A 15,287-nucleotide genomic window follows, 5' to 3' on the forward strand; every position below is an offset into this window, starting at 1 on the left:
CCCCACCCACATGAGAAGTCTTGTGTGCTCCACCTGCCAGCTGCCTCTAGCTGGCTTTTAATTCCACCGCTTAGCCTCCATGTCCCCCAAGAGCCAGCCTTTGAAGTGGCCTATTAGGTGGGCTTTCACATTTATGGAGTTCCTCCGCCAGATTGAGTGGCCCATATGTGGGTGCCCACTGTTTTCTCAACCAGGTTGGTGCGGCAATGGGCACCAAGGCTCTACTGACCACTGGTCTCTAATTCATGCCTGACATAGACATTCCCTGCCCAAGGAACTGTTTGATTTATGTTGAGGCTTCAGTGTGGAGATTCTGCTGACTGGGAAAGGTGGGGTTTCAGCTACTCCTGCCAGTTTGATGGAGGTTTTCAAGAATGTAAACACCATAAGAGCAGAGACCTTGTCTGAGTCACTGTTGAATCTCCAGTGCCTTCCACAGTGTCTGGCACATAGTGAGCGCCCAGTGTACCTCACATATCAGGCGTTGCGCTAAGCTTTTGCATACGTTGTCTTATCTAATCCCATGCACTATATAGATGGCAGAATAGAAGGACATGCTCTCATCTCCTTCTGTGAGAACTCAAAAATTACAACTCGCTCCTGAAAAACCATCGATAGGAGAATGTTAGTGAGTGTTAGTCATTCAGTCATGTCCGACTCTTTGAGATCCCATGGACTGTAGCCCACCAGGCTCCTCTGTCCATGGGATTCTCCAGGCAAGAATATTGGAGTGGTTGCCGTTTCCTTCTCCAGGGCATCTTCCCAAGCCAGGGATTGAACATGGCTCTCCCACACTGCACGCAGACTCTTTACCCACTGAGCCACCAGGGAATCCCCAGGAGAATGTTAGATCCCATCAAAAGATATCCCACATCCAAGGGAAAAAGGAGAAGCCCTAGTAAGACGGTAGGAGGGGTGAAATCACATTAAAAATCAAACCCCATATGTGTCAGAGATGCTCAGAGGGCTCAAATAAAACCTTGTGTGTGTCAGGAACCAGGAGAAAGGAGGTAATGGTATCTTCATTACAGCCTCCATAGTTTGGTCTCAGGTCAAACAATAGGGAGGGAACACAGCCCCACCCATCAACAGAAAATTGGATGAAAGATTTAATGAGCATGGCCCTACTCATCAGAAGAGCACCCAGTTTCCCCCACAGTCAGTCTCTCACATCAGGAAGCTTCTGTAAGCCTCTTAACCTTAGCCATTAGAGGGTAGACAGAATGAAAACAACAATCACAGAAAACTAATCAAACTGATCACATGGACAACAGCCTTGTATAACTTAATGAAACTATGAGCCATGCTGTGTAGGGCCACCCAAGATGGATGGGTCATAGTGGACAGTTCTGACAAAACGTGGTCAGAAGGAAACTGGAGAAGGAAATAGCAAGCCATTTCAATAGTCTTGCCTTGAGAACCCCACGAACAGAATTAAAAGGCAAAAGGATAGGACATTGAAAGATGAACTCACTAGCTCTGTAGGTGCCCAATATGCTACTGGATAAGAGTGGAAGAATAACTCCAGAAAGAATGAAGACATGGAGCCAAAGCAGAAACAATACCCAGTTGTGGATGTGACTGGTGATGTAAGTAAAGTCCAATGCTGTAAAGACCAATACTGCATAGGAACCTGGAAACTTAGGTCCATGAATCAAGGTAAATTAGAAGTAGTCAAACAGGAGATGGCAGAGTGAACATCAACATTTTAGGAATCAGTGAACTAAAATGGACTGGAATGGGCAAATTTAATTCATATGACCAATATATCTACTACCGTGGGAAAGAATCCCTTAGAAGAAATGGAGTAGCCCTCATAGTCAACAAAAGATTCCAAAATGCAGTACTTGGGTGCAATCTCAAAAATGACAGAATGAACTCTATTTGATTCCAAGGCCAACCATTCAATTATCACAGTAATCCAAGTCCATGCCCCAACCACTAATGCTGAAGTTACTGAACTTGAATGGTTCTATGAAAACATACAAGACCTTCTTGAACTAACACCCAAAAAAGATGTCCTTAACATCATAGGGGACAGGAATGCAAGAGTAAGAAGTCAAGAGAAACTAGAGTAACAACCAAATTTGACCTTGGAATACAAAATGAAGCAGGGCAAAGGCTAACAGAGTTTTGCCAAGAGAAAGCACTGGTCATGACAAACACCCTCTGCCAACAACACAAGAGAGGACTCAACACATGGACATCACCAGATGGCCAACACCGAAATCACATTGATCATATTCTTTGCAGCCAAAGATAGAGAAGCTCTATACAGGCAGCAAAAACAAGACTGGAAGCTGACTGTAGAACAAACAGATCATGAACTCTTTATTGCAAAATTCAGACATAAATTGACAAAGTAGGGAAAATGATTAGATCATCCAGGCATGACCTTAATCAAATTCCTTACCATTATACAGTGGAAATGACAAATAGAGTCAAGGGATTAGATCTGATAGACAGAGTGTCTGAAGAACTATGGATGGAGGTTCGTGACATTTTACAGGAGCCTGTGGTCAAGACCATACCCAAGAAAAAGAAATGCAAAAAGGAAAATGGTTGTCTTAGGAGGCCTTACAAATAACTGAGAAAGGAAGAGAAGCTAAAAGCAAAGGAGAAAAGGAAAGATAACACCCATTTGAATAAAGACTTTCAAAGAATAGCATCTTAGTGACTGACTATGGTGTTAATCAAAGCTAGTGGAGGTGATGGAATTCCAGTGGAGCTATTTCAAATCCTGAAAGATGATGCTGTGAAAGTGCTGTATGCAACATGCCAGCAAATTTGGAAAACTCAGCAGTGGCCACAGGACTGGAAAAGGTCAGTTTTCATTCCAATCTCAAAGAAAGGCAATGCCAAAGAATGCTCAGACTACCGCACAATTGCACTCATCTCACAAGCTAGTAAAGTAATGCTCAAAATTCTCCAAGCCAGGCTTCAGCAATACGTGAACCAGGAACTTCCTGACGTTCAAGCTGGTTTTAGATAACGCAGAGGAACCAGAGATCAAATTGCCAACATTTGCTGGATCATGGAAAAAGCAAGAGAGTTCCAGAAAAACATCTATTTCTGCTGTATTGACTATGCCAAAGCCTTTGACTGTGTGGATCACAAGAAACTGTGGAAAATTCTGAAAGAGATGGGAATGCCAGACCACCTGACCTGCCTTTTGAGAAAACTGTATGCAGGTCAGGAAGCAACAGTTAGAACTGGACATGGAACAACAGACTGGTTTCAAATAGGAAAAGGAGTACGCCAAGGCTGTATATTGTCACCCTGCTTATTAAACTTCTATGCAGAGTACATCATGAGAAATGCTGGACTGGAAGAAACGCAAGCTGGAATCAAGATTGCCAGGAGAAATATCAATAACCTCAGATATGCAGATGACACCACCCTTATGACAGAAAGTGAAGAGGAACTAAAAGGCCTCCTGATGAAAGTGAAAGAGGAGAGTGAAAAAGTTGGCTCGAAGCTCAACATTCAGAAAACTAAGATCATGGCATCTGGTCCCATCACTTCATGGAAAATAGATGGGGAAACAATGGAAACAGTGTCAGACTGTTTTTTTGGGCTCCAAAATCACTGCAGATGGTGACTGCAGCCATGAAATTAAAAGACGCTTACTCCTTGGAAGGAAAGTTATGACCAACCGAGATAGCATATTCAAAAGCAGAGACATTACTTTGCCAACAAAGGTCCGTCTAGTCAAGGCTATGGTTTTTCCTGTGGTCATGTGTGGATGTGAGAGTTGGACTGTGAAGAAGGCTGAGCACTGAAGAATTGATGCTTTTGAACTGTGGTGTTGGAGAAGACTCTTGAGAGTCCCTTGGACTGCAAGGAGATCCAACCAGTCCATTCTGAAGGAGATCAGCCCTGGGATTTCTTTGGAAGGAATGATGCTAAAGCTGAAACTCCAGTACTTTGGCCACCTCATGCGAAGAGTTGACTCATTAGAAAAACTCTGATGCTGGGAGGGATTAGGGGCAGGAGGAGAAGGGGATGACAGAGGATGAGATGGCTGGATGGCATCGCTGACTCGATGGACGTGAATCTGAGTGAACTCCGGGAGTTGGTAATGGAGAGGGAGGCGTGGCGTGCTGCGATTCATGGGGGTCACAAAGATTTGGACACGACTGAGCGATTGAACTGAAGTAAATGGTGTTAATCTATTTGATTTGTTGAAGCCATCTTGTACTGCATCACAAGAACTGGTGAGTGAATTTCAGGGAAATTTGAAAGCTATCAATTTGATAGATGAAAATTGTTTATGATGAGAGTATTTACTCCATATAAGTCACCAAATTCTACAAATAAGTACCTTTTTAACTTTCAGAGAAGTGGAAGTTAAACGTTTGTCAGCTCCACATTGTTTATCTTCTATTTCTCTATTACATTTTATTCCAATTAACATTTTTACCTAAAGAGGAAACAGAATATCAAATCTTTATTGGGGTGGCATTTATATTATAGAATTACTTTAACAACGTAAAGATATCTGATTATAGTCAGTGAATATAGCTTGAGAAAGCTGCTTAATGCATTTCCATAGGATGAAAGTAGTACATCTTACAGTGATTTAGCAAGGACAGTTAATCAAACAAATTTTTTTGCATTAATTTTACCTTTTCCTTAAATCTTCTGTCCAGTTAGCTGTGGAACTTCTTGTATTTCAATATATTCTATAGCAAATTTTATAATAATATCAATAATTTATGCTAAGAATATTTAAGAATTAAAAATAAAATCTAATTAATTTATCTGTTGGACATGATAAAAAATAAGTTTATGCTTGTAAAGTCTATTTATCTTAGCACTGAGTTTGTAATTACTTTTTAGTAACTGTGTTATTTTCATTTACTAAATTAAGCAGTAAATTTATTACTACTGTCCCTAGGAAAATCTAAATACATGGGATAGATTTAAGAGTGAATTTGAATGAAATATTATGTGATTTTTGAATAATCATAAGGGATTTGGTAGTTTTAGATTACCCCTTTCCAGATGATATTCTTATCAATTTATTTTATTACATAGAAAAGGATAAACTAATTGAAAGACTAACTAAATGGTCAGCTTTTCAACTTTGAAATACTGTTAAATTAAAACTTAGGAACCTGTTTCAAATGTTATTCAAGATACTATCCATATTCCTAACAACTCAGTGATATGAGATATCTACTAATTTTCTTTCCAAAGTAGACAAAAGAGATTATTCTGTTTTACATGTATGCATTACTTGGTAAATAAGTATCAATATTAGAAAAAAAGATCTCTTCTAACTCCAAGGTCTTACTCTTAAATATCATTTATATTTATATTTGTATCTGTGTGTCTATATACATACACATATATACAATTGATCTTTGTACTTGAAATAGACTAAGGGCACCCACCTCTATGCAATCAAAAATCTGTGCAGAATACTTTATAGTCAGGATTTATGTCTATAGTTCTGCATCCTTGTACTCACCCAACTATGGATCATGTATTGTAGCATTTATTAAAAAATAAAATATAAATGAACGCATGCAGTTCAAACCTATGTCATTCAAGAGTCAACTGCAAATAGATAGATAATAGATATAGATATATTTGGTTTGGCCTTTAAAAGGGAAACTATTTTAAAACAAGGATAACATTGTTATCATATATACATTCTGAGTCTGTTGTATATTTAAAGTGCTTTCAGACTTTGCCTGCTCAATTGAGGCAGAGATCACCAAATTCTATCAACTATTCTTAGTAACAGAATAATGATCTTTTTTGGCACAGCAGTATCTAGTTAAAAATTCATCATTTTCAAAGTTCCTTTGCAGCTAAGTATAACGATGTAACCAAATTCTAGCAAATAACTTAAGCAGAAATTCTTTGCGACTTTAGAAAAGCTAGAATGGTGGAGCAAGAAAGATTAAAGGAACATGATTCCCTAAGGAAGATGGGGCTGCCATGCTCATTCTGTTTTATCCATGCCTGGCTGTTTTTAATGTAAAAAAAGAAACTACCTTATTTACGCTATTGTTTAATGAACCTCTGTTGTTCATACCTGAATGAAATTTCTAACATGTGTAGTCATATGTTTCATTTTTCAGTTTCTCATTATTGTGATATCTCATATCTAAAAGATGTGCCGTTTAGACTGACAAGTCATTTAGTTAGGTTATAGCTGTCTCCAAAGAGCACAGAACAACTGGACGAAAATGTGGAAAAATCTGGTGCTTTAATATTATAGTGAAAAATATTTGCACAATATCTTTCTTCCAGTAATAGCACCCTTTCCTTGCCTCTCTTATCAGCTTTTGCAGATCTGTTCCTATCTCATTCAGACACCTCCAGGTAGGAGGTGTCATCATCTTTTAGGTGACTCCACTTCCCTGGTCATGCTCTACTGTTTATTCCCTCACACAAACTATAGAGTATTAATTGCAACATTTCTTCCTTATTTGTCCAGGTAGTTTGCACAAAGACCCAACCAGGAATCAGAGTTTTATGAAAAGTGATTTTGAATTGATACTAAGAGCCATTGCCTTTCTTGTACTGAAATTGGAAAACATAAGTTAAGACAGTAATAGCCATGATTCTAATGTTAAATGAACTCAGTATAGAAGAAAAAACAGGAATAGACCAGACAGAGTGACTCACAAAGAATGTCCAGTGGCTTTGGGGCTACAGTGACCGATCGTCCCTGAAGCCCTTATTATTGTTCACTTATATGAGTCAATCATTCTCCCATTAGGCTAATTTTGGCTCATTTTAATTTCACACATTTTGCAACCAAAAGTCCTGATCTACAACTTGTATCTACAAGATACAAGTTATGTATCTTTATTAAAATAATTCAGTTGGTGTTGTGATATTCGACCTTGGGCAACCAAAATGTATATAGCTTCTTATGTGAATGACTCTTACACTAATTCTTTGTATACAGTCTTTTCCTATTCCCAAGACAAGCTTGAGACCTACACATCCTCAAAATATGAATAAGGTACATTCATAGCAAACATTTTAATATTTCAAAAAATAATTATGCCTTGTTGGAAAAGAATACAAAAGACAGCTTCTTATTTGAATGAACAGTATATTAGAATCAAGAAATTTATAGTGTACAGAAAGTGATACACCAGATAAGATGAACACATGAGCATATTTTCTCAGGAAGGAAGAGAAAGCTCAGGATTACAAGAATTTAAGTTCAACAATGACAACATTGGGAAACAACCCCCCTTTTCCAGCCTTCTTTCTGAAACTTAAAGATCTGGTGGAGTAACATGCTGAATGTTCTTAAAACTCCAGAAAGTAGTCTCTGTTCTTCTAGATTCTCTGTGTATCTAAGGACTCAGAAAAGAATATGCTCTCTGTTTATGTAATTCCTCAGAGCATTAATTATTAGATCCCATTTCCCAGCATTTTGCACTGAAAAAAAAATTAGAGTGGAAATTAAGTCATTATCTTCCTCCCGTATTGTATATTTTCTTTCTCCCTTTTATTTTTTACCAATATACTGTCTAAGATGGAGTACTTTTATGAGGAGATATATTAAATGTGGTTTCAGTACACCTACCCATTCAACAGAAGCAACATTTTAAGGTTTAATTACGTTTAAGTTAGATCTGGATATATTTTTGTTTATGTGCTTTCTAATGCATGCCCCACTTTATTTTATATATATATAGTTTCTAATTTATGTCCTACTTTATTTTGAAAAGGATACAAATGACTTTGGAACATGTACAAAATGTAGCAACATAAAGTAAGTTTAAATAAGTAGGAAAATGAAGAATAAATTATATTAAACAAGGGCCCAGGAACTGGAGCCTGACTAGTTCCCACTATCCGTGCCATCATGTCAAATGCACTTAACAAAGAGTAGCCTTTCTGTTGACATACATTCTTGAAAATCCAAGAGAAGGAGGGGAAAATAGTTTATATTTTTGTTGTCCAATAAAGTAGTCACTAACCACATGTGACATAGACACCTGAAATATAGCTAGTACAATTTGAAAATGCACTCTGAATTTCAGACTAGAATAAAAAAAAGATTGTAAATATCTCACTAGTAAGTTTTATAGAGATCACATATTTAATTAACATATTTTTGGTATATTGTGTTAAACAGAATATATTATTAAAATTAATTTTGCCTACATTTCTTCACTTTTAGAGTGGCTAGTAAAGTTTTTGAAATTACATATATCGTAGGTGGCCTACAATTCCAATTCATTATATTTCTTTATGACAGCACTGGTCCATATAGTAAAACAATTTCATTACTCTAGGAAATCACCACTCTTTCTAATGCAGACAGTCCTCACTTTGCATAGTTCTGATATGCACGGATTTCAGTTTCCATTCAGTTCAGTTCAGTCGCTCAGTCATGTACGACTCTTTGTGACCCCATGAATCGCAGCACGCCACGCCTCCCTGTCCATCACCAACTCCTGGAGTTCACTCAGATTCACGTCCATCGAGTCGGTGATGCCATCCAGCCATCTTATCCTCTGTCGTCCCCTTCTCCTCCTGCCCCCAATCCCTCCCAGCATCAGTCTTTTCCAATGAGTCAGGTCTTCGCATGAGGTGGCCAAAGTACTGGAGTTTCAGCTTTAGCATCATTCCTTCCAAAGAAATCCCAGGGCTCATCTCCTTCAGAATGGACTGGTTGGATCTCCTTACAGTCCAAGGGACTCTCAAGAGTCTTCTCCAGCACCACATTTCAAAAGCATCAATTCTTCGGCACCCAGCCTTCTTCACAGTTTCCATTAGTTTAGATAATTAACACTAGTCCTCCAATAACATGATCCAAATTGTAGTTACCATGATATATTAACTATGAGTTGTTATATAAAGTGTAGATTCCACTACTAGCTAGTCATTCCACAAATATCTATGTACACCATGTTCAGTAACCAATCACGAACTTCTTAGTCTCTTGCTGATTGGTTACTGCATGTTGTTTTCAAACCACGTGCACAGGCAGTAAAACATGTACTTGTGTTGCCTTCTTGTCTCCAAGTGATAACCCATGTGACACATTAAAAAATAAATGATCAAAAGAGAGAATAGCCAACAGAAAAGAAATGCTATCAACAAACAAAAAATCATAACAGTGGAAGTTAAATTTTAATTAAAAGTATATGGAGTCATAAAAGACTTGGCTGATTGTGAGAATGTTGCCATCATCTCAGAACTCTAGATATGCAGTCTGGGGAACTCAGTAAAAGCCAATTTATAGACATAATGAGGGATGTGGTTGGGTTAAAAACGATGCAGAGGAAGTGGTGTTGTCAAAACTTCACAATGATGGAACTTTCAAAAATTATTTTACATCATTGAAAGCAAAAAGAGGAAAATGTGTTGGAAGCTGATGCAAAGCTAGGAAGTGGTATATGACAATTTGTCAAGACATATAAAAGGTGCTTGCTCCCTATCCTAACTTATAACACAAGAAGAAGGCAAGCACTGTTGAAGTTACTCTTGATAAGTTTTTTTTTTTAAATAAAGAAATAAAACACTTTAATTCTCAATGTTTCTCATGGTTTGAATTATAGAACACTGGAGAAGGCAATGGCACCCCACTCCAGTACTCTTGCCTGGAAAATCCCATGGACAGAGGAGCCTGGTAGGCTGCAGTCCATGGGGTCTCCAAAAGTCAGACACGACTGAGTGGCTTCACTTTCACTTTTCACTTTCATGCATTGGAGAAGGAAGTGGCAACCCACTCCGGTGTTCTTGCTTGGAGAATTCCAGGGACAGGGGAGCCTAGTGGGCTGCTGTCCATGGGGTCGCACAGAGTCAGACATGACTGAAGTGATTTAGCAGCAGAAGAATATTATTTTTAGTAGTTCCTTATTTCCCCATAGTTTATCCTTAAGTCTAAGAGAATTTTAATGTTTTGACAATTTTTTTAAAGTTTACAGAACAATAGAAAACTATTTTCTATTTATTATTCAGAGAAATTTGCACAGTTCTACATTTACTAGTCATTTTTACAATGCTGTGGTGAAGACTACCTGTATTAGGTTCAAGGAGAAACATTAACTGAGGTTTCTCATGGAAAGGTTATTGTTTAATGTTATGGAAAGCATCTTAATTCCTTTCCTTACAGCAAAAAAAAACACAAACAAACAAAAAACAGATCTACTAGATAGGTTTTTTTTTTTTTTTTTTTTTTTTGTAACCCTCACCAAAGTGCTCAACAGCACCAGTAGAACAAGGGAGTTCAGAGATCTAGAAGTAGCTAGTTCACTGATCATTTCTCTTAATTCACAGGCATAAATGAGAATGGGCTTTCAATTCTTTTCTTTTTTTGTAATTTATTTTTTAATTGAAGGATAATAGCTTAACAGAATTTTGTTATTTTCTATAAAACTTTGATATGAATCGGCCATAAGTATATAAATATATATATTTATATATATTCCTTCCTGTTTGAACCTCCCTCCAACCTCCCACGCCATCCCACCCCTCCAGATTGATACACAGCCCTGGTTTGAGGTCCTGAGCCATATAGAAAATTCCCATTGGCTATCTCTTTTATATACAGTAAATTAGTGTCCATGTTACTCTTTCCATACATGGTACTCTTTCCATACATCTCACCCTCCCCTCCCCTCTCCCCATGTCCGTAAGTCTATTCTCTATGTCTGTTTCTCCATTGCTGCCCTGTAAGTAAATTCTTCAGTACCATTTTTCGATTGTCCATATATGTGTATTACAATACTATGTTTATCTTTCTCTTTCTGACTCACTTCACTGTGTATAATAGGTTCTAGGTTCATCCACCTCATCAGAACTGACTCAAATGTGTTCCTTTTTATGGCTGAATAATATTCCATTGTGTATATATACCACAACTTCTTTATCCATTCATCTGTCAATGGACATCTAGGTTGTTTCCATGTTCTAGCTACTGTAAATAGTGCCACAAAGAACGATGGGATACATGTGTCTTTTTCAACCCTGGTTTCCTCAGGGTATATGCCTAGGGCTGGGGTTGCTGGGTCATATGGTGGTTTTATTCCTAGTTTTTTAAGGAATCTCCATAACATCTTCCATAGTGGCTGTACCAATTTACACTCCCACCAACAGTGCAAGAGTGTTCTCTTCTCTCCACACCCTCTCCAGCATTTATTGTTTGTAGACTTTTTGATGAGGGCCAGTCTGACCAGTGTGAAGCGATAGCTCATTGTGGTTTTGATTTGCATTTCTCTAATAAGGAGCAATGCTGAGCATCTTTTTTTGTGTTTGTTAGCCATCTATATGTCTTCTTTAGAGAAAAGTTTGTTTAGGTCTTTTTCCCACTTTTGATTGGGTTGTTTGTTTTTCTGGCATTGAGTTGTATGAGCTGCTTGTATATTTTGAAAATTAATCCTTTGTCACTTGTTTCATTTGCTTTTTTTTTTTTTTTTCCCATTCTGAAGGTTGTCTTTTCACCTTGCTTATAGTTTCCTTTGCTGTGCAAAAGCTTTTAAGTTTAATCAGATCCAACTTGTTTACTTCTGTTTTTATTTACATTACCCTAGGAGGTGGGTCATAGAGGACCTTGCTTTGATTTATGTCATCGAGTGTTCTGCCTATGTTTTCCTCTGAGAGTTCTATAGTTTCTGGTCTTACATTTAGGTCTTTAATCCATTTTGTGTTTATCTTTGTGTACGGTGTTAAGAAGTGTTCTACTTTCATTCTTTTACATGTAGCTGTCCAGTTTTCCCAGCACCATTTATTGAAGAGGCTCCCTTTGCCCCATTGTATATTCTTTCCTCCTTTGTCAAAAATAAGGTACCATAAGTGCATGGGTTTCTTGCTAGGCTTTCTATCTTGTTCCATTGGTCTGTATTTCTGTTTTTGTGCCAGTACCATACTGTCTTGATATCTGTAGCTTTGTAGTATAATCTGACGTCAAGAAGGTTGATTCCTCCAGCTCCATTCTTCTTTCTATAGACTTCTTTGGCTATTCAGGGTCTTTTGTGCTTCCATATGAATTGTGAAATTTTTTGTCCTACTTTTGTGAAAAATGCCATTGGTTATTTAATAGGGATTACATTGAATCTGTAGATTGCATTTTTTTAATATAGTCATTTTCACAGTATTGATTCTTCCTACCCAGGAACATGGAGTATCTCTCCATCTGTTTATGTCATCTTTTATTTCTTTCATCAGTGTCTTATAATTTTCTGTGTACAGTTTATTCCTAGATATTTAATTCTTTTTGTAGCAACAGTGAATGAGACTGTTTCCTTAATTTCACTTTCTGATTTTCATTGTTAGTATATAAAAATGCAAGTGATTTCTGTGTATTGATTTTGTATCCTGATGCTAAATTCACTGATTAGCTCCAGTAATTTTCTGATACTATCTTTAGGGTTTTTATGTACAGTATAATGTCATCTGCAAACAGTGCGAGCTTTACTTCTTCTTTTCCAATCTGGAGTCCTTTTATTTCTTTTTCTTCTCTGATTGCTGTAGCAAGGACTTGCATAACTATGTAGAGTAGTAGTGAAAGTGTACACACTTGTCTTGTTCCTGATCTTAGGGGGAAATGTTTTCAGTTTTTCACCATTAAGAATAATGTTTGCTGTAGGCTTATCATATACAGCCTTTACATTTTAAGGTAGGTTCCTCTACACCCATTTTTTAGAGAATTTTAATCATAAATGGGTGCTGAATTTTGTCAAAGGCTTTTCCTGCATCTATTGAGCTGATCATATAGTTTTTATCTTTCAGTTTGTTAATATGATGTATCACATTCATTGGTTTGTGTATGTTGAAAAATCCTTGCACTCCTAGATAAACCCAACTTGATCATGGTGTGTAAACTTTTTGATATGTTGCTGAATTCTGTTTGCTAAAATTCTGTTGAGGATTTTTGCATCTGTGTTCATCCATGATATTGACCTGTAGTTTTCTTTTGTTGTCTCTGTCTGGGTTTTGGTATCAGAGTGATGGTGGCCTTGTAGAGTGAGTTTGGAAGTGTTCCTTCCTCTGAACTTTTTGAAAGAGTTTTAGAATGATAGGCATTAGCTCTTCTCTAAATGTTTGATAGAATTCTCCTGTGAAGCCATGTGGTCCTGGGTTTTTTTGTTTGTTTGTTTGTTTGTTTTTGAGGGGGGAAGGGGGTTGGGGAGGAGGAGTTTTTGATCCAAGCTTCACTTATAGTGCTTGTAATTGGGTTGTTCATAATTTCTATTTCTTCCTGGTTCAGTCTTGGAAAATTGAACTTTTCTGAGAATCTGTCCATTCCTTCCAGGTTATCCATTTTATTGCCATATAGTTGTTCATAATAGCCTCTTATAATCCTTTGTATTTCTGCATTGTCTGTTGTGCCTCTTCTTTTCCACTCCTAATTTTGTTGATTTGATTCCTCTCTCTTTTTTTCTTGATGAGTCTGGCTAAAGGCTTGGCAATTTTGTTTGTCTTGTCAAAGAATCAGCTTTTAGTTTTATTAATCTTTACTATTGTTTTTTCAATTCATTTTCATTTATTTCCGCTCACATCTTTATGATTTCTTGCCTTCTACTAATTTTGGGATTCTTTCATTCTTCGTTTTCCAGTTGCTTTAGGTGTAGTTAGGAGTAACAGACAAATTTGGCCTTGAAGTAAAGAATGAAGCAGGGCAAAGGCTAATAGAGTTCTGCCAAGAGAATGCACCAGTCATAACAAACACCCTCTTCCAACAACACAAGAGAAGACTCTACACATGGACATCACCAGATGGTCAACACAGAAATCAGATTGATTATATTCTTTGCAGCCAAAGTTGGAGAAGCTCTATACAGTCAGCAAAAACAAGACCAGGAGCTGACTGTGGCTCAGATCATGAACTCTTATTGCCAAATTCAGACTGAAGTTGAAAAAAAGTTGAGTAAACCACTAGACCATTCAGATATGACTTAAATCAAATCCATTATGACTATATAGTCAAACTGAGAAATAGATTTAAGGGACTAGATCTGATAGACAGAGTGCCTGAGGAACTATGGATGGAGGTTCATGACATTGCACAGGAGACAGGAATCAAGACATCCCCAAGAAAAAGAAATGCAAAAAAGCAAAATGGCTGTCTGAGGAGCCTTTACAAATAGCTGTGAAAAGAAGGGAAGTGAAAAGCAAAGGAGAAAAGGAAAGATATAAGCATCTGAATGCAGAGTTCCAAAGTATAGCAAAGGGAGATAAGAAAGCCTTCCTCAGCGATCAATGCAAAGAAATAGAGGAAAACAATAAAATATGAGAGACTGGAGATCTCTTCAAGAAAATTAGAGATACCAAGGGAACACTTCATGCAAAGATGGCCTCGATAAAGGACAGAGATTGTAGGGACCTAACAGAAGCAGAAGATATTAGGAAGAGGTGGCAAGAATACACAGAAGAACTGTACAAAAAAGATCTTCATGACTCAGATAATCACGATGCTGTGATCACTCACCTAGAGCTAGACATTCTGGACTGTGAAGTCAAGTGGGCCTTAGGAAAGATCACTACAAACAAAGCTAGTGGAGGTGATGGAATTCCAGTTAAGCTATTTCAATTTCTGGAAGATGATGCTGTGAAAGTGCTGCACTCAATACGCCAGCAAATTTGGAAAGCTCAGCAGTGGCCACAGGACTGGAAAAGGTCAGTTTTCATTCCAATCTCAAAGAAAGGCAATGCCAAAGGATGCTCAAACTACTGCACAGTTGCACTCATCTCATGCACTAGTAATGCTCAAAATTCTCCAAGCCAGGCTTCAGCAATACGCGAACTGTGAACTTCAAGATGTTCAAGCTGGTTTTAGAAAAGGCAGAGGAACCAGAGATCAAGTTGCCAACATCTGCTGGATCATCAAAAAAGCAAGAGAGTTGCAGAAAAACATCTATTTCTGCTTTATTGACTATGCCAAAGACTTTAACTGTGTGGATCACAATAAACTGTGGAAAATTCTGAAAGAGATGGGCATACCAGACTACCTGACCTGCCTCTTGAGAAACCTATATGCAGGTCAGGAAGCAACAGTTAGAACTGGACATGGAAAAACAGACTGGTTCCAAATAGGAAAAGGAGTACGTCAAGTCTGTATATTGTCACCCTGTGTATTTAACTTATATGCAGAGCACATCATGAGAAACACTGGGCCGGAGGAAGCACAAGCTGGAATCAAGATTGCCAGGAGAAATATCAGTAACCTCAGATATGCAGATGACACCACCCTTATGCCAGAAAGTGAAGAACTAAAGAGCCTCTTGATGAAAGTGCAAGAGGAGAGTGAAAAAGTTGGCTTAAAGCTCAACATTCAGAAAACTGAGACCATGGTATCT

Source organism: Ovis aries, chromosome 3, assembly GCF_016772045.2.
Source record: "Ovis aries strain OAR_USU_Benz2616 breed Rambouillet chromosome 3, ARS-UI_Ramb_v3.0, whole genome shotgun sequence".
NCBI classification, from domain to species: Eukaryota; Metazoa; Chordata; class Mammalia; order Artiodactyla; family Bovidae; genus Ovis; species Ovis aries.